The sequence below is a fragment of the Haliaeetus albicilla genome, chromosome 13, assembly GCF_947461875.1.
Source record: "Haliaeetus albicilla chromosome 13, bHalAlb1.1, whole genome shotgun sequence".
In the NCBI taxonomy this organism is placed as follows: domain Eukaryota; kingdom Metazoa; phylum Chordata; class Aves; order Accipitriformes; family Accipitridae; genus Haliaeetus; species Haliaeetus albicilla.
Genome location: NC_091495.1, coordinates 4,638,413 through 4,654,126, shown reverse-complemented (window position 1 = coordinate 4,654,126; position 15,714 = coordinate 4,638,413). Strand labels below are relative to the sequence as shown.

At 49.7% G+C, this 15,714-nt stretch overlaps 1 protein-coding gene across 3 annotated transcripts in view; it reads left to right on the top strand.

The window, feature by feature from the left end:
* Window positions 1-1,211: 1,211 nt before the first annotated feature.
* FOXN2 (forkhead box N2) overlaps window positions 1,212-15,714 on the top strand; it is a 38,341-nt gene continuing 23,838 nt past the window's right edge. For 2 of the 3 annotated variants that reach the window (XM_069799936.1, XM_069799934.1), the window contains exon 1: window positions 1,212-1,346. The gene's annotated coding sequence lies outside the window, so the exon portion shown is untranslated. Of the gene's footprint in view, window positions 1,347-2,768; window positions 3,466-15,714 lie in introns of those variants that run through there. The other variant, XM_069799935.1, reaches the window with a different exon arrangement.

The window sequence follows — 15,714 nt, the reverse complement described above, 5'->3', positions numbered from 1 at the left end:
CGTTGCTGGTACCAGCAGCGCTAAGTCTGGTTTTAATGGTTTAGGAATGGAGGGTGCTTTCAGCATGAGATGGCTTTAGTAATACATAACTAATATAAGTGCGCTTCTGTTGTCCGCCAGAGTAGGAAGGGCCTGGGGTAACTTCTGAAGCTGTAAGAAGAAAAGGTTGAATGAATCGTAATGTATTCAATCAGTGGAAGTGAGGTAGGAGCGAAACAAAAGTTGCAGAGGACAATTTATTTTGGTCAAAACTGTGCGGTTGGACTCCGTTTCTGAAGCCGGTCGTGCTTTACGGCGCAGCGGCAGGAGCCTGTACGTGCTGGGCTGAGCCTCCTGGCTGCTGGATTTGATCCTCTGCCCTTGGGAGAATATTCCGCCTGCTATAACCCTGGGCCTGATTCATCCTTGCTCTTAAAAAAAAACCCGAGAAGTTGTTCTCTGAAATTATTTCAAATTAAAAAAAAACCCCAAACCAACAACTGGTTCCTGCTAACATGGGGTGGGGGAATTTCCTTGAAACCTGTTCCCGGCCTCCCTTATAAATAAAATTACTGCAATGCATCACGAGGCAGGTGAAAGCCGAGCGTCCTTCAGAAGGCAAGGAAACCTTGGAAGGGCACACAAACTTTTTTTGCAGCGGCAGAGCGGCTGCAACCCCAAATTTCCCCCTGCGAGCGACTTCCCCGGGTGCTCTTTATTATGTTGTAAACCTGCAAGCGTACGCGGGACTGTAAAACCCCGCTAAGCAAACAGCAAAAGTTCTCGCCCTGAAAAGCTTAAGAAAGGCACGAGTGGGAGCACAATGCGCGACAAGGCAGAGCAAACACGGCGGCGGCTTCATCTTTGTTAGGAGGACAAAAAAAAAAAATAAAACCAAGAAGGAGGAGGTTTAATGTCACGGGAGAAATGAGGAAAAACGTGTGGAAAAAAAGCGCGGGGCGGGGGACTAGGCAAAAATACACCGGCGGGCGAGAGAGGAAAGGGAAGTGAAACTAAAAGGAGGATTTAGGTTTGAAATGTGGGGGGGGGGGGGGGAACTTTTCCCGAGGATGCTCGGGGATGTGGAGACTGGAAGGGGCTGGTCGGTCCCGGGAGGGGGGGGGGGGGCGGCGGTGCCTTCGGCACCGCCGCCCCCCCCCCCCCCTCCCGGGACCGACGGGGCGGTACTGGGAGGCGGTACTGGTGCTGGGGGTGGTGATTGGGAAGAAGGGGGGGTTGTTCCCGTTGCCATGGGGAGGCGGGGAGGGCGGTGCCGCCGCCGCTGCGCAGGGAGCAGCTGCTCCCTGACACATCCCCCCGCTGCCATATTGTGTCCGCGCTGCCGGCCGCACGGCTTCATGACCGCGGTGAGTCAAAAAAAAAAACGCCCCCCCCCCCCTTCCTTTCCCCACGCCTGTTTTGGTCGCTTTTTCTTCTCGGGGGGGTTTAGTTGTTGGGTTTTGCGGGGGTGGGAGGGGTGGGGTTTTTTTGTTTTTCACGCTCTGGAAAGGGGTTGGGGGGGGGAATGGGAAAGCGCGGGGAGCGGGGGCCGCTGGTGGGGGGTGGCTGGTGCCCCCCCCCCCCCTCCGGGGGAATGCTGCGCCCCACGCGTGGAGGCGGAGAAGCGACCCCCCCCCCCTTTTTCCCCCGCGTGGGAAGAACGCGCGGCGGCGGCGCTTCCTCTTCAACCGGTCTCGATGACGATGCGTGGGGATGGGGGTGGGCACGGGGAGTGGGGACACCCCCCCCCCCCCCACGCCGTGGCCGTGCCGCCACCCCCCCCCCCCCCCCGCAGCTCCTCCTCCCGGCGCGGCTCCGCGAAGCTTCCGTCTGTCCGTCCGTCCGTTCGTCTGTCCCTGCGCGGGTTTTACGCGGGTGAGCTCCCACGGCAGCGCAGGCCCGCGCTTCTTACGCGCTCCCAACGCGGACGGGGGCCGCCCGGGGCAGGGATCCGGCAGCGTGGGCCCCGCCGTGCCCCCCCCCCCCCCCCCCCCCAATTAAACCCTCAAGCGGTTTATTTAACTAAATAAACACCCTTTTTGGGGGTTATTCGGATGCGCCCCGTTGGCCCCAAAAACGGCGGGAAGCCCCCACGGGTGTGCAAAGGGTCTGTGGTTTGCAGAGGTGAGGGGAGGGAGGTGGGAGATGGCGTCACGGGGGGGGGGGGTGTCCCGCGTTTTTGGGGTAAACCACGGGAAACTCGAGGCGAGGCTGGGATCTGCACGTGGCCCTTCGGAGTTTTCCGGCTTTTTCGGGGGTTTTTGGTGGAGTTGGGCGGTGAAGCGCGGCGGCGGCGGTGGAGCAGCATCTCGTTGCCCGCCTGGCTTACTGCTGCTGGGGGCACACGCATATTCCCGATTTCCCAGTTTATATGGGAGCGGAAACCGGCTTTTGTTCGGAAAGGTTTGGGTTTTGACAAGGCCCAAACAAAGAGTTAAACCAGAAAATAAGGAGTAACCTTGAGCGGGGCCCAATGAACTCACCGCCCTGCCTTGGTGCCCGCCGAGGGATGGTCGTTCTACGCAAAATGTAAAGTTAAAAATGCTGAATTATGTTGGACTTGAATGCTCTGAAGGTAACTTGGTTAGGTTTGCGGCCAACCTGTGAAATCAAGATAATTTTATATGTAATATACTACATATATATGTACACACACACACGCTCCGGATCTCGTTATTGGTGGACTTGCATTGAGATGGACTTTGGTAACGGTTGGGTTGTAATATGTTGACACGTGAATCATTTAACTTCTGTTGTGTTTCTTGGTTTGGCGTCTTTTTTCCCTCCTAGAAGTCTGGTGCAGCGCTACATCTATGCAAGAAAAATTAAGCTGGTATTCTCTTATGTCAGAAAACTTGAACTAGTTTGCAGTTGTGGCTTGTTTTTTTTGTTTGTTTTTTTTTTTTCCTTGGCAGGTGCCAACTCGCATTTCCCAAGCTCTACAGAAGGCAGTTGGACACATCAACTCTGAACTGAAAACTATATAGTAGCAATTAACACGGCACAGAGCTTGAGCTAATGAACTTAGCCGAGTGCCAGGGTATATTATTTCTGAGCTCGGCCGCGTGCTGCCGCAGCGGTTCGGCTTCTGCTGGGGCCTCCCTTAGTGTCCAGCTGCATGCCTTGAGTTTTGTAGAAAGAGGGAGGAGACGGCAATTCTCACTTTGTACGTTTGAGTTGCCTAAAATATGGACAGGACTTTTCTGTGCTCTTAGCTTTTTTTTTTTCTTTTTAAATGCGCCCGTAAACGGAGCGGTGCCGCTGTACCCGGTGGTGGAGATGCTGTGGCTGTAGCTGCGGCGCTGCCCATCGTGTCCCTTCAGTCGTGCGGCCTTGCGTGCTCTCGGGGGTCTTGCTGGAATAAAACCGGGGTGATGTCTTTGTTGGCAGTGTCTTGGCCAGAGGATGAAGTTGTGACCCCCTTTGGGTGCTGCTGCCAAAGCTGTGCTGGAGGAGCTCCACAGGGATTGATTGCTCAGCCCAGAAGTAAGATTTTTTAAATTTTTTTTTGTAAAAATCCAAAAGGGACACCAACCAAGGAGCGTGCTGCCTCAACAGCTCCAACCACCACAGGTTTTCTCCTTGAGGAGCCTTCCCGTGTCCTCTGGGGAGCTTGGGATGGAAGGCACCAGCATTGCCAGCAGCTCTCTCAGTGTCAGGATGTGCCAGTCCAGAAAGTAATGGAGCAGATACAGGGACGTGTAATGGTGCCGTTGAACGAGAAAAAAACCTGCTTGGCGAGCAAGTGTAGTGCCTGGGAAAGAAGACAGAGGCTTAGGGGCAGGTCAAGCTGATTTTTACCATCTTTATTAACCACAGGCTCTGTCCGCCCGGTGCAGCAGACTTGAAAACCTGACACGCTGAGCAAAGGCAAACTCTTTCAGGGAGCGAGATAGTTTGGCACCTGAGGATCCTGTGTATGGATTTAGTTTAAACTGGTGAGAAAGCGATGCAGTTCTTGCGTGGAAATGTTGGTTCCCATAAGAACAGCAAAAGTTTATGCTGGGTTCGCCGGGGCTGTAATCCCACCTTCCTCCCCCATCATCGCTCCTTGGCTACTCATTGCTGGGGTTAAAAGGAGCCGGTATTTATGAGAGAAAATACCACAGGCACTCAGAAGACTTTTTCCAAATGCGGGTTCACGTTACCTTATGGGAACGAGCCGGACAGCGGGATTATAGCCAGCGAGGTGACAGAAAGTAGGGGTGTTGGGAGGAGTGACGGTGTGCCCACAGCCACCCCGTCTCTTCTGCCGTTCCCTTCAATGGGGTAGTCGTACCGCACCGCCGCGGTGCAGAACGACCTGGGTGAAATACAGCTTTTCTTTCCTGGCTGTAAATCAATGAAAAGCAGCCTTTAGTCCCCGTAAGCAAAGGCTGTCAGCGGTACAGGTGCATACTCACTCCTTTTTAGCACAGGTGTAAGTTCTGTCCGTTTTATTCCATTTGGCTCCTTGACTTTTCTTTTTATGGCTGTTGCTCTTCCTCCCCCTCCCGTTAACGAGGTGTATCGTGTATAAGCTTGCGTATAGGATGTCAGCGCATCGATGGTAACTTTTCTGAGGGAGGCAGATGGAGGCGGCGAGCGCCTCATCCCAGCGCGTGTGCCTCGCCGCTCGACAACCGAAATGGTGTTGGGCAACTTCCTGCGCCGAGACGCTGCTGTCGGCGGCACTCGGTGACTCACGCCGGCGCCCGGCTTCGTCTCTCGACAAGCGCGGGCTTGCAGGCTGCAAACCCCGTCCGCATCCCAGCGCAGCAGCGGAGAGGGACGGTTTGGGTGCCTGTGGCGTGTCTCTTCCCAGATCCAGCGGCCTCCTTGTCTCCCAGAGGAGACACCCACAAGTAAACTAAGAAAACCCTGAGATGCTGCTTCGCTTTTTTTGCTGGCTGGCCCTTGTCGTGTGATGCGTGTTTATTCGTTCCCTGTCATATCACACGTGCCTTCTGACTTAGTGCACGCTGCGTGGTGATGAACTCTCCATCCCATCCTCTTCTTGCTGGGTAAAAGCACACAGCGATGTGCCGGGATACTTGCAAAATACCATTTCAGTCAGCAAGCAAGAGACGGCTCGCCCATGCTTTGGTCGTAAATTATGTCGTACAGAAGAAGTGCTGTCCGATGCCAGCCAGCATCTTATGACCCCTGGTGCTCTGCCTCCTCCGTGTAAAACCTTCCGGCTGCGGAAGCGCGAGGGTTGGGTCACGCTCAGGTTTGGGGAGTGCTGCTGGGTGCTCCTCAGTGCCCAGAGGTCTGCGTGGTTGGCAACCGGGAAGACTAGCTGTTGCGTCTGGGGTGGAAATACCCGTGTTACGAACCGGTTGCTCATGTACCAGGACTATTTTAAGAGAAGCCTGGAATCTGTGCAGATAAGAAGATTTATACCGAAAGTCAATGATGAGGATTTTGACTTTTTTTTTTTCCCTAGCGTGTTCAAATTTTTTTCTGGTATGTTCAAACTAGGCTTAGAGCTCCCTACTTTTTCCTCAAAGGTTAGGGAATGTTAGGGACTCCATTAAATTGGCTACTGCTGCTGCAGAAATTGCCTCCCACCCCTGCTCTTCTGCACCCTCTGTAATGATTAGATTATAAATTGGGAATGTTTTCACCCATTTCCCACTGGCAGAAAATCCTAATACGATTTACTGGGGTCAGCGGTACCCGTGCACGTTGGCTGCCTTGTAGGATGGCAGTCGTGGTCTAAGGTGGCTGACACCACTTCTCTGAACGTGCTATGGGATGGGTTTGAAATGCAGGGCTGGGTTTGAAATGCAGGGCTGGGCTGAAATCAGGTCTACAGCCTCCAGCTGCGGCGATTACAGGGTGTTCCCCTATGGCCGGTGACAAACCTGGTTTCTGCATTACAGCCACAGACCCGCATGCCTCGATGTGCCTTTGAATGGCATCATTGGGTACCTTCGACTTTATTGGCGTGACTGCATTTTCCAACTATTAAGTGCTGGATGGGTGGTCTGCGGGTGATGCTGCTCAACTCTCGTGTTATTTGACTTACACATCTGGGTGTCCCACCACGCCATCGTGTTTTTATTGTGGTCTTTGTGATGTGTGGCTGGATGTATTCCCAAAGCCCATCTCCTGGAGCGGCTTATCTTGATACCAGGCTCAGGCTTCATTTCTTCTCTCGGATTATTTTCAGTGCATTCCTACCTTGCAGTTTGTAGCTACTTTCAGTTTCCCGGTTCACGTGCAGTCCCCTGCTTGCTTCCTTTTTAACACGCTTGCTGGATTGCATTGTGCTTAGATTTGGGGCGAGTGTATGGTTGCCTAAAAGCCAATTACTGGATGCGGAGAGAGCTCAGCACCTGGAAAACTTGCACAAAGTAGAGCTGAGTGAGTGGGAGCTGGGAAGCTTGCTGCCAAGCAGCAGCAGCGATCACTCACCTCTCATCCTCTGGTCTGTGAGGACCATCACCAGTTTGGTTTGGTTTAGGGATGTTGAGTCGTCAAAAGTATGAGCTACTATGCTTTTGGGCTTTTGACCGTGCCGTATGAGACATGTCAGGCAGCATCTTGTACTTTGATGGTCTAGTTTTGCTAGCGAGGTTGCCTTTCTTCTGTGTTTAGAGAAAATTCTATCTTCTGTAGCCTTCCGTCTGAAGGTGTACCTCAACATACAGACCCTGTATGATTAAACTGGGCCATTTTTCTATACAAGAAACCTGCTTGGTCCAGTTCCAGTGTGGAGTCACCGTGAAGAAGAAAGGATAATTTTATGCCACAACCATTATGAGCAGAGGGATTATTCTGATACAAAGTAATTTTGAAACAAAAAGCCAAGTTCGACAGCTGTGGAGTAAAATTGAGAGCAAGTTGTCCAGGGAGGTGAGCACAGTGAAGAGCATCGCTTTGCCGTGCCCGTGGCTCTGGAGGAAAACTCACGCTTTGGGAGCAGGAGCTGGGAAACGGCAACCAGTGACAGCTTCACGATCACAAAGTTGTACCGGTAACGTGGCGGTGGCTTTGTGTTACAGCTCCGATGATGCTTTTAAATGAAATCTTGCAGGAGGGTCACTTGGGACGAAGCTTCAAATCGTTGGTTTTCAGCTGAAAATTGGGAGTTCTGGTACTTTAAGGCTGGAGAAGGCAGAAAAGCTGGATGGAAAATGTAGCATTATGTTTTCTAGTGTTGGTAAATTGGTACTGACACCAGCTGAAATGTAGCTATATTCATTTCTATTTCCAGAGGATGGTAGAGAAACACGTGGAAGGGTTACCCTGGAAAGGGAATTAGCATCAGAATTATTTTGCAAGGCATTTGCTCAAATGGCTCACTTGTGAACGTATCAATGGCTTACATTTTTTTTGCATTTTAGTCCATTTAGCAAGCAATGTACTGAATTTAAGGAACATGACCCGAAGGCTTCTTTTGAAAAGCTACTATTGGCAGTAAAGCATTTTTCTTAAAAGCACTTCTTTTTTTTTTTTTTCCCCCCTTTCTGTGACACCAGGGTTTTTTCTTAATAGTTTAGATTTCACTGCTGGGTTTTTTTTTTTTCTTTTTTTTTTTTTTCCCCACTTCCCAGTTTCTCTGTTAGACTGTTTCCATGTGCATGTTTTAAATCTGAGGCACAGGGAACTGGGTCCAACAGCGACTGCAGCCTTTGGAAAGGCTTCACAATTGCAAAGTCTCTGCAGGCAGCACTGGAATAAATGGCCCAGGGGCTCTGGGCCATGCACAGGGTCTGGACTGGGGTCTGGGCATGTCTGAGTTTCCGTATCATTTTTGTTTCAGGTACTTATTTCAATCACAAACCCACTTGTGTGTGTGTGTATATGTGTACTTAATAAAAAAAGGAAAACTTTTTTCAGTACAAGTTAGATCTTGGATGAAATCTCTTTCTCTCACTCCCTGCCTTCCCCCGGGCTATGATAAGGGTTTAATCCCTTCCCTTTTTAAATTTTGCAGCATTTCTTAACTTTTCCTAATGTTGGACCTTTTCATTGGGTTTCGTTACCCGCCCCGCTGCCTTTAATGATATCACAGGGTGCAGGAGAATATTGACATTAAAGGGGCATTAAACTGAGAGAGGCTTGGAAGTATTTCAGCAAATACCTGGAAAACCCATCTTCTCCTTTGAGCCCACCGATGCCAAGGTTAAAAAGAAACCCCTGAGCTTATGGCTTGTCCAGTCCTTCATTTTTTTTGTTTTCAGGCTGGCTTCGGGAAGCCTATAACCGCCTTTTTAATGGGTTTTTAAACAATTATTTTTAATTTCCCCCCCTTTACAAGCCAAGAGGAGTGGGAAGGGCCCCGCCTGCCATGGGTGCTGCCCTGGGGGAGCATCTCTGGGTGCCTTTTGTCACCCGGGGGGTGCAGCTGCCCCCTCTTCTCTGCAGACAACGGGTCCCGGCTTGCCGAAATCTATGGCCGAGAGGCGGTTTTGTCCTCAGGAGACCGTAATGCCTTTAGTTGTCTTGGATACGTGACATCATATAGTGTTGTAATCAAATATAGGCCTTTGGCAGGGCCCGGGGGGGGGAATTTCAGCTGACCTCCAGCCTGCTGTGTGAGGTGGGCAGGGGATGGAGGGGGGCAGCCCCAGACAAAGGAGATGAGTGGGGGCGGAAGGTTAAATTAATGGGGAAAAAATGGTCTGGTGTCATGCTTTTAATGCTCCCGGTCAAGCGGATGTGGTGCTTTTTATCGATGGGTTTTCACTACTTGTGCCAAGATTTTTTTTGGTTGCTCTTCCCTCTAACGTGCAAAAACTTACAGCTGGTCCTGTGCTGTGTGCGTGCTGGCTTGGAAGTGTATCCCAAACTTGCGTAGGTGAGCAACGACAGTCATTTATTTGTGTAATTCTTGGGCTGTTCTAACAACACAATACATACATTGAGGTATTTAAGTTAGGACAAGCCCTGGTGTCGATATGCTTCCCATAAATGCAAGAGAATATGAAAAATCAATAGAAGAGTTTGCTATTGGTATAGTTGCTTGCACGCAAAAGCACATACCCATCTTTTAAAATACTCTAACAGAGCCTGTTTTAGTCAGTACAAAAGTCGTGTATGGAGTATGCCAATGCCCTGGCTCCGTAACTAAGGCTGCATGCCCTGAGCTTGTTGCAGAGCTGCTCTACATTAACGTAAGTGTGATATGGCTAAGAATCTCTTCTCCTGGATTAAAATTGTATTCTACGCCTCAGACAATGCATGGTAAGATTTTTCTTTTTTTAATTTTATTTTTTAAATCTGGAGGGGAAATTACTGCACTGTTAGCAGGTTCCAGGTCTTCCCACTAGTAGCAGAGGTGACATAGTTGCTCAGCTGGTCCTACAGAAATAAATAGGTACGTTTAGTTGTGGAGAAGGTTGTTCTAACCTGGGTCACTGATGTTGTGCATGTGCCAAATGGCACCTTTCATCTAACACCACTGGAGAGTAAAGAAGGGTCAAGCAGCAGCTCTGCTCACACGCTAACTTGGCACAGACAAGGCTGTGGCATGTTCTAACAAAAAGGTGACTTCTTTCCTGCCAGGTTGGTGAGTCCAGGCATGGTGGCCATAGTACTAAAATGACATCTGTCCACTTTTATCCGCAACACTGCTGGTTTTGGAGAAGGTCACCTTTGGTGGGATGGAGCTGTCTGCTACGGCTTTGTCTCTTGGACCTGGACTCTGCTGGAGCTGAGACTTCTTCGAGCAGACTTGCTGCAAAAAAAAGCGTGCTTCCCTGCTTGCTTGAGGACATGCCCAAGTGGACTTCCAGGATTGCTAAACAGTTGGCCTACGTTAAAGCAGCTTTATATTCACAAAATGCTCACGCATCAAAGCATTCGCTTCTGTGGCAGAACACAGCGGTGCTCAAGGTCTTCCATCAAAACGAAGTTGTAGCTGGGGATGTATATGGGGGTGTGCAAACCTGGTTTAACCCCAGGTGTGTTCTGCTAGGCTGAAGACCTTCCAGTCCCCATAACCTTTCCCAAACTTAGCTCTTCCATGAGTTTGAAAGAAGACTGCAAAAAATATCATCTTGTCTTGCGACATTGAATCTCCTCCAATCTGTTAGGGCTTCTCTGAACCTGGCTGCTACCTGAATACACCTGCAGCCTTCATCACCCCCTTTGGACCTGGGCTGTGCTGTTTGGGTCATGGGTGGCCTGGAAGAGCAGGACTTCGCTGGGCTTCAGGTGCTGGACTGGCATTTATTAGCAGGGAGGTCCTCTCCTGGCTTTTATGTGTGCTGTTGAGAGGTGCCCAAAATCGCAAGACTGCTGGAAGGACAGTTGTCTCTCTCACTTCTTTTCTGATGCACCCTAACTTTTATTTGAGCAACCTTGGTTGACTTGGCAGCATTTTAATCTTCCTACCCTAGAATCATAGTCCTTTGTCTATAATTACCATGCAAAATAATGTGCGCCTCCACTGCGATACTTTGTATTCAAGGAGTGGATGTTTTGTTGGCTTTTCTTTTGAAGGCTCTTACTAAAGATAGATGCTTGAGTTCCTTAGGGTTTGGATGGGTGATGCTCCGCTTTCAGTTGCAAGCGTTAATACTAATTAACAGCATCGTGCTGTGTTACTGTGTACTTATTGGTAGGGCAAAGCACAGGGGACAGAACATAAACTGCTGCACCTTTTCCAGAGGTGTGCCTAAAGCGCGTTATTTCTGCATTTGCGTGGCTGGAGGTTGCTTTCCAGCTCTGCCGGCGGGGCTGGGGCTGTCCCCGCGGGAATTGCAGCCAGTCTCCGGGCGTTCAACGCGCCAGCCGGAGAGCTCGGTTAAATGGTTGCCATCTGCCATCCTCCTTCGGTGAGAACTGGCTCCGGGGGAGCGGGAGGAGAGGGACGGGGAGCGTGTGGTTTGGAGATGGTTTTCTTGCAAGGCTTTTGCTGCCGCTGGAGGAGCCGAAGAGGCAGGGAAGGTGGCAGGGAGGGAATAAAGGAGGGGAAGATAAATTTCACTAAGCGGCCTTGCAATGCTCGTGTGTGCTCTTAACCTTGCCTTTCTGCTAGGTTTTCCTCCCCCCTCCCTCCCTGTTTCACGTCGGTGCTGCTAATTCAGCTTGGGTGGGAGCCCTGTGGAGAGCCCTGTGGCTACCTCCAACCTTGTTTGCATCAACCTTTCTAGCCGGTAACAGTGAGAAACGTTATTAAGAAATCTGAGGGTCCAAGCGTATACGTTTTAACGTGATGTCTGCATTAGCGAGCTTCTGCCATGCTCTCATCTTCTCACGGTCTGCTCTCCTTGCTCTTACTGTGGATTTCCCGCTGAGTCATCCCTGTCCGCAAGCCCCTGCTAGCTTATAGCAGAGACGGCGTTGGTGAATCGCACAACCCTTATGTAGAGTATTAAACCCCCAATACTGGAAGTGATCATCTTGGAAATGATAGCTTGGAAGCTGTGTTCTCACAGTCCCATCTGCTTATGGCCGAGCAGAACAGACAGGCAGAAAAAGAAATCGTGAATTACGGATGTCATTAAGGGTCTCCATGAATGAAGAGGGGCTCTGGAAAGCGCACGTGTATTAAGCGGACCGCTTGTGTGCCTTCAGATGTGCTCTGGAGGCACTGCTGTCCCTCCCTACCAGGCTGCTACAGGCAGAAAGCACTGCTGTCTTAGCTGAATAGAGATGGTCCTATGGACCACGTGGTCCTTGGGTGCTGGAGAGGTGAGGAGGTCTTGGGGTCTGCATGGCTCTTTGGTGCTGGAGAAGTCAGGAGGAGGTCCTATGGACCGCATGGTCCTTGGGTGCTTGAGATGCGAGGAGGTCTTGGGGTCTGCATGGCTCTTTGGTGCTGGAGAAGTCAGGAGGAGGTCCTATGGACCGCATGGTCCTTGGGTGCTTGAGATGCGAGGAGGTCTTGGGGTCTGCATGGCTCTTTGGTGCTGGAGAAGTGAGGAGGAGGTCCTATGGACCGCATGGTCCTTGGGTGCTTGAGATGCGAGGAGGTCTTGGGGTCTGCATGGCTCTTTGGTGCTGGAGAGGTGAGGAGGAGGTCCTATGGACCACATGGTCCTTGGGTGCTTGAGATGTGAGGAGGTCTTGGGGTCTGCATGGCTCTTTGGTGCTGGAGAAGTCAGGAGGAGGTCCTATGGACCGCATGGTCCTTGGGTGCTTGAGATGCGAGGAGGTCTTGGGGTCTGCATGGCTCTTTGGTGCTGGAGAAGTCAGGAGGAGGTCCTATGGACCGCATGGTCCTTGGGTGCTTGAGATGCGAGGAGGTCTTGGGGTCTGCATGGCTCTTTGGTGCTGGAGAAGTCAGGAGGAGGTCCTATGGACCGCATGGTCCTTGGGTGCTTGAGATGCGAGGAGGTCTTGGGGTCTGCATGGCTCTTTGGTGCTGGAGAAGTGAGGAGGAGGTCCTATGGACCGCATGGTCCTTGGGTGCTTGAGATGCGAGGAGGTCTTGGGGTCTGCATGGCTCTTTGGTGCTGGAGAGGTGAGGAGGAGGTCCTATGGACCACATGGTCCTTGGGTGCTTGAGATGTGAGGAGGTCTTGGGGTCTGCATGGCTCTTTGGTGCTGGAGAAGTCAGGAGGAGGTCCTATGGACCGCATGGTCCTTGGGTGCTTGAGATGCGAGGAGGTCTTGGGGTCTGCATGGCTCTTTGGTGCTGGAGAAGTCAGGAGGAGGTCCTATGGACCGCATGGTCCTTGGGTGCTTGAGATGCGAGGAGGTCTTGGGGTCTGCATGGCTCTTTGGTGCTGGAGAAGTGAGGAGGAGGTCCTATGGACCGCATGGTCCTTGGGTGCTTGAGATGCGAGGAGGTCTTGGGGTCTGCATGGCTCTTTGGTGCTGGAGAGGTGAGGAGGAGGTCCTATGGACCACATGGTCCTTGGGTGCTTGAGATGTGAGGAGGTCTTGGGGTCTGCATGGCTCTTTGGTGCTGGAGAAGTGAGGAGGAGGTCCTATGGACCATGTGGTCCTTGGGTGCTGGAGATGTGGGGAGGTCCTATGGACCATGTCGTCCTTGGGTGCTCGAGTGCCGAGACAGACGTTACCAGGTCTGTGAAGGAGCCCATCTGTGGGGTATGCCTTGGAGCTGCCGTGGTTGATCTGTGTCTAGGGGAAAGGCGAGCTTTTGATGGTTTTGCAGTCCCTTTGCAGTAGGAAGGCTGCCAGTGTTGGTTTCTTCTTCAGATTGATGAAACAGCAGGGCAGAGTGAACTGGACAGAATTAGAGATTACAATATTCTGACACCAAGTGAAGTAAGGGTAGGTTAGCGTGGTATAAAGCATGTTGTGTCGTTGGGGCTGAGGTGATGCTGGCTAGGAACAGTGGCTATCTCCAGCAAGGCAGCGCCAAAATTATCAGTTGATGGTCCTTGGTGTTACCAGCCTCGTTACTGCCATCACAATGGAGTTAAGTATTACTTCTTTAAAATAACTTTTCCTGTTGCATACTCTGCTGTTTCTATATTTAAATTACCCTTGATGCAGCGTTCAGTTTAGACCTCTGGAGAATACCTTTTGAAAACTGCAGCAGTTACAGAACTGTGATTTTTTTTTTTTTCTTATTTATTAGATGATACAAGTCTAATAATGGCCTTTATAGCTTTCTAGAAAAAATATTTTAAATTTCTGCTGGTGTGTTCATGTAGAAGATGTGCGAGGTGGTGAACTAGGCACTTAAGAAGGTAATACGAGACATGGATTTTTGTAATGCATCTGCTAAGAGAAACGTGGCACTAGCCTATATTTACTGTAAGTATATTGCTTGCAAATTATTTTTTTTTTAAGTAGGGTATTAATTATTCTAATGATTCTCGTCTAACACATAATAGCATGCAAACACATAGCGCATTGACACCACAAAGCCAGCTGATTTTAAGTGCCAGTTTAATAAGTTAGTATGCTTTTTTTTCCTTCTGTATTTTTGAGAAGACTGTGAGCGTGCCCAGGTCATATTTGTGTTGTAAAACAGACGTTAGTGCCCCATTTCACCAAAGGAATAAATATAGTGACCTAAAACTTGCACGTGTATGTGTGCATGTGCATGTTCTTGATCTGCTGGGCTGACTGAAGGTTTGCAAAGGGATATTTCATGCAACATGAACCAAGTGCTAAAATTACTAATACATGGCTGAGAGGTGTAAGCTAGTACGTAGCTGCCTAAAGAGGCGCTGAAGAAGGAGCTAAAGTTACTTGTTATAAGGAAAATGGTGCAACTCACATTGCAGCAGAATTGGGTTTTGTCTCACTGTATGAATTTTATCAGTAGCTCTTTGTTTGTTTTTTAATTTAGGGAAGGATTGAAAAAGTGACATAAGCATATGTATATATTGCTGTGTTTAAAGCCAGCAAGCACTGACTGCCAATATAAATCTGCTCTGATGGCTTGGGGGAGAAGTAAATTGTAGGGAGAGCAAAGCTATTTTTGACCAGCTATTTGAGGAGTTCACTTAGCGCTTTGCTTTAATTTTTTTTTTTTTTAATGACTGAACTGGTAGTTAATCACGCCCGTCCCTGCACTTAAATAGAAAATTTGGGGACGGTTTCCAGCACTAGTACTGGTAAGCATAGGTGCAGGTGTTACTGTCAAAACAGCTTTGCAATAGCTGGTGCAAAAGCGTATGAGCAGATGAAGAGAGGAGAAGAAATTGCTGGTGGGAAACCTGGTGCATTTTCTGGGGGAGGCACAAACTCTGCACCCTGTGCCTGCCCAGCACCAGGCAGGGGCTGGCAAGGCTCTGGCTCCTGTTGGGGAGCATAAAATGGATGTATCCTGTTGCCTTTCCATGTCACCACGTCACACCTCCGTCACGCACGTGGCTGCCCTCCTCCAAAATAAGGAGGCTGAGCAAATCCATCTCCGGGCGGGTTGGGCAGTGTAGTTGCATGGACGCAGATGGGACAGCCAGACTGTGTACGCAAGCTGGCCAACTCCTTGCCTCCGCTTTGTAGGAGAAGATGCAAGTGCACGAAGCCACGTGCTTACTAAAAAGCGTCAGAAAGCATCCAGTAACTGCATAGAACTGTCTGGTGAGATATGATATGGAGACTCTCCTCGTCTTGCAGTTGAGCTCTGGCAGTAGGAGCTAGAGCATGAAACCAGAATGATAGCGTGTACTGGGATAGGGAACTGGGCTGGGGTTTTTTGGGAGGGGGAGTTCGGGGGTTTTTTTACAGTTAATATGAACCTCAGCTTTGCTGGTAAACTGTATCTGTAATTGGAGTGTCTTATGTTTGTAGCAGGCTGGTAAAGCCCCTGTGTGTATATATATGTGTGTGTGTGTATGTGTATGTATATATATATATATATATATCCCCCATCTGTAGAGTGGTTTTGTTGGTCTGTACTTCTGGTACAGCTATGTTGGCCAAAGCTGTAGGTGCAATGAGGCTTTAACATGGTCACATCAGCAAGAAAAAACAGCTGTTGCCATAGCATAGTTTGCTAGATGATGCCTTTTAAAACTCTACTAGCAAGAATATGTTGTGTTTTTAACGTAATGCCTCTATAGCATGGGTAGTCCGTTAGACCGTGCATTATAGGTGGCATTTTTTATAGATAATAGTTTTATGGTTGGGTTTTGGGGTTTGTTTTTTTTCATCTAGGGGGAAAAATGCAAAGCAAGTGGTGTCGTGGTTTAACCCCAGCCAGCAGCTAAGCACCACACAGCTGCTCACTCACTCTGCCCCCCTCCAGGTGGGATGGGAAGGAGAATCAGGGGGAAAAAAGATGTAAAGCTCGTGGGTTGAGATAAGAACATATTATTTTAGTTTAATAACTAAAATAAAATATAATAATTACAATAATAAAAAATATAA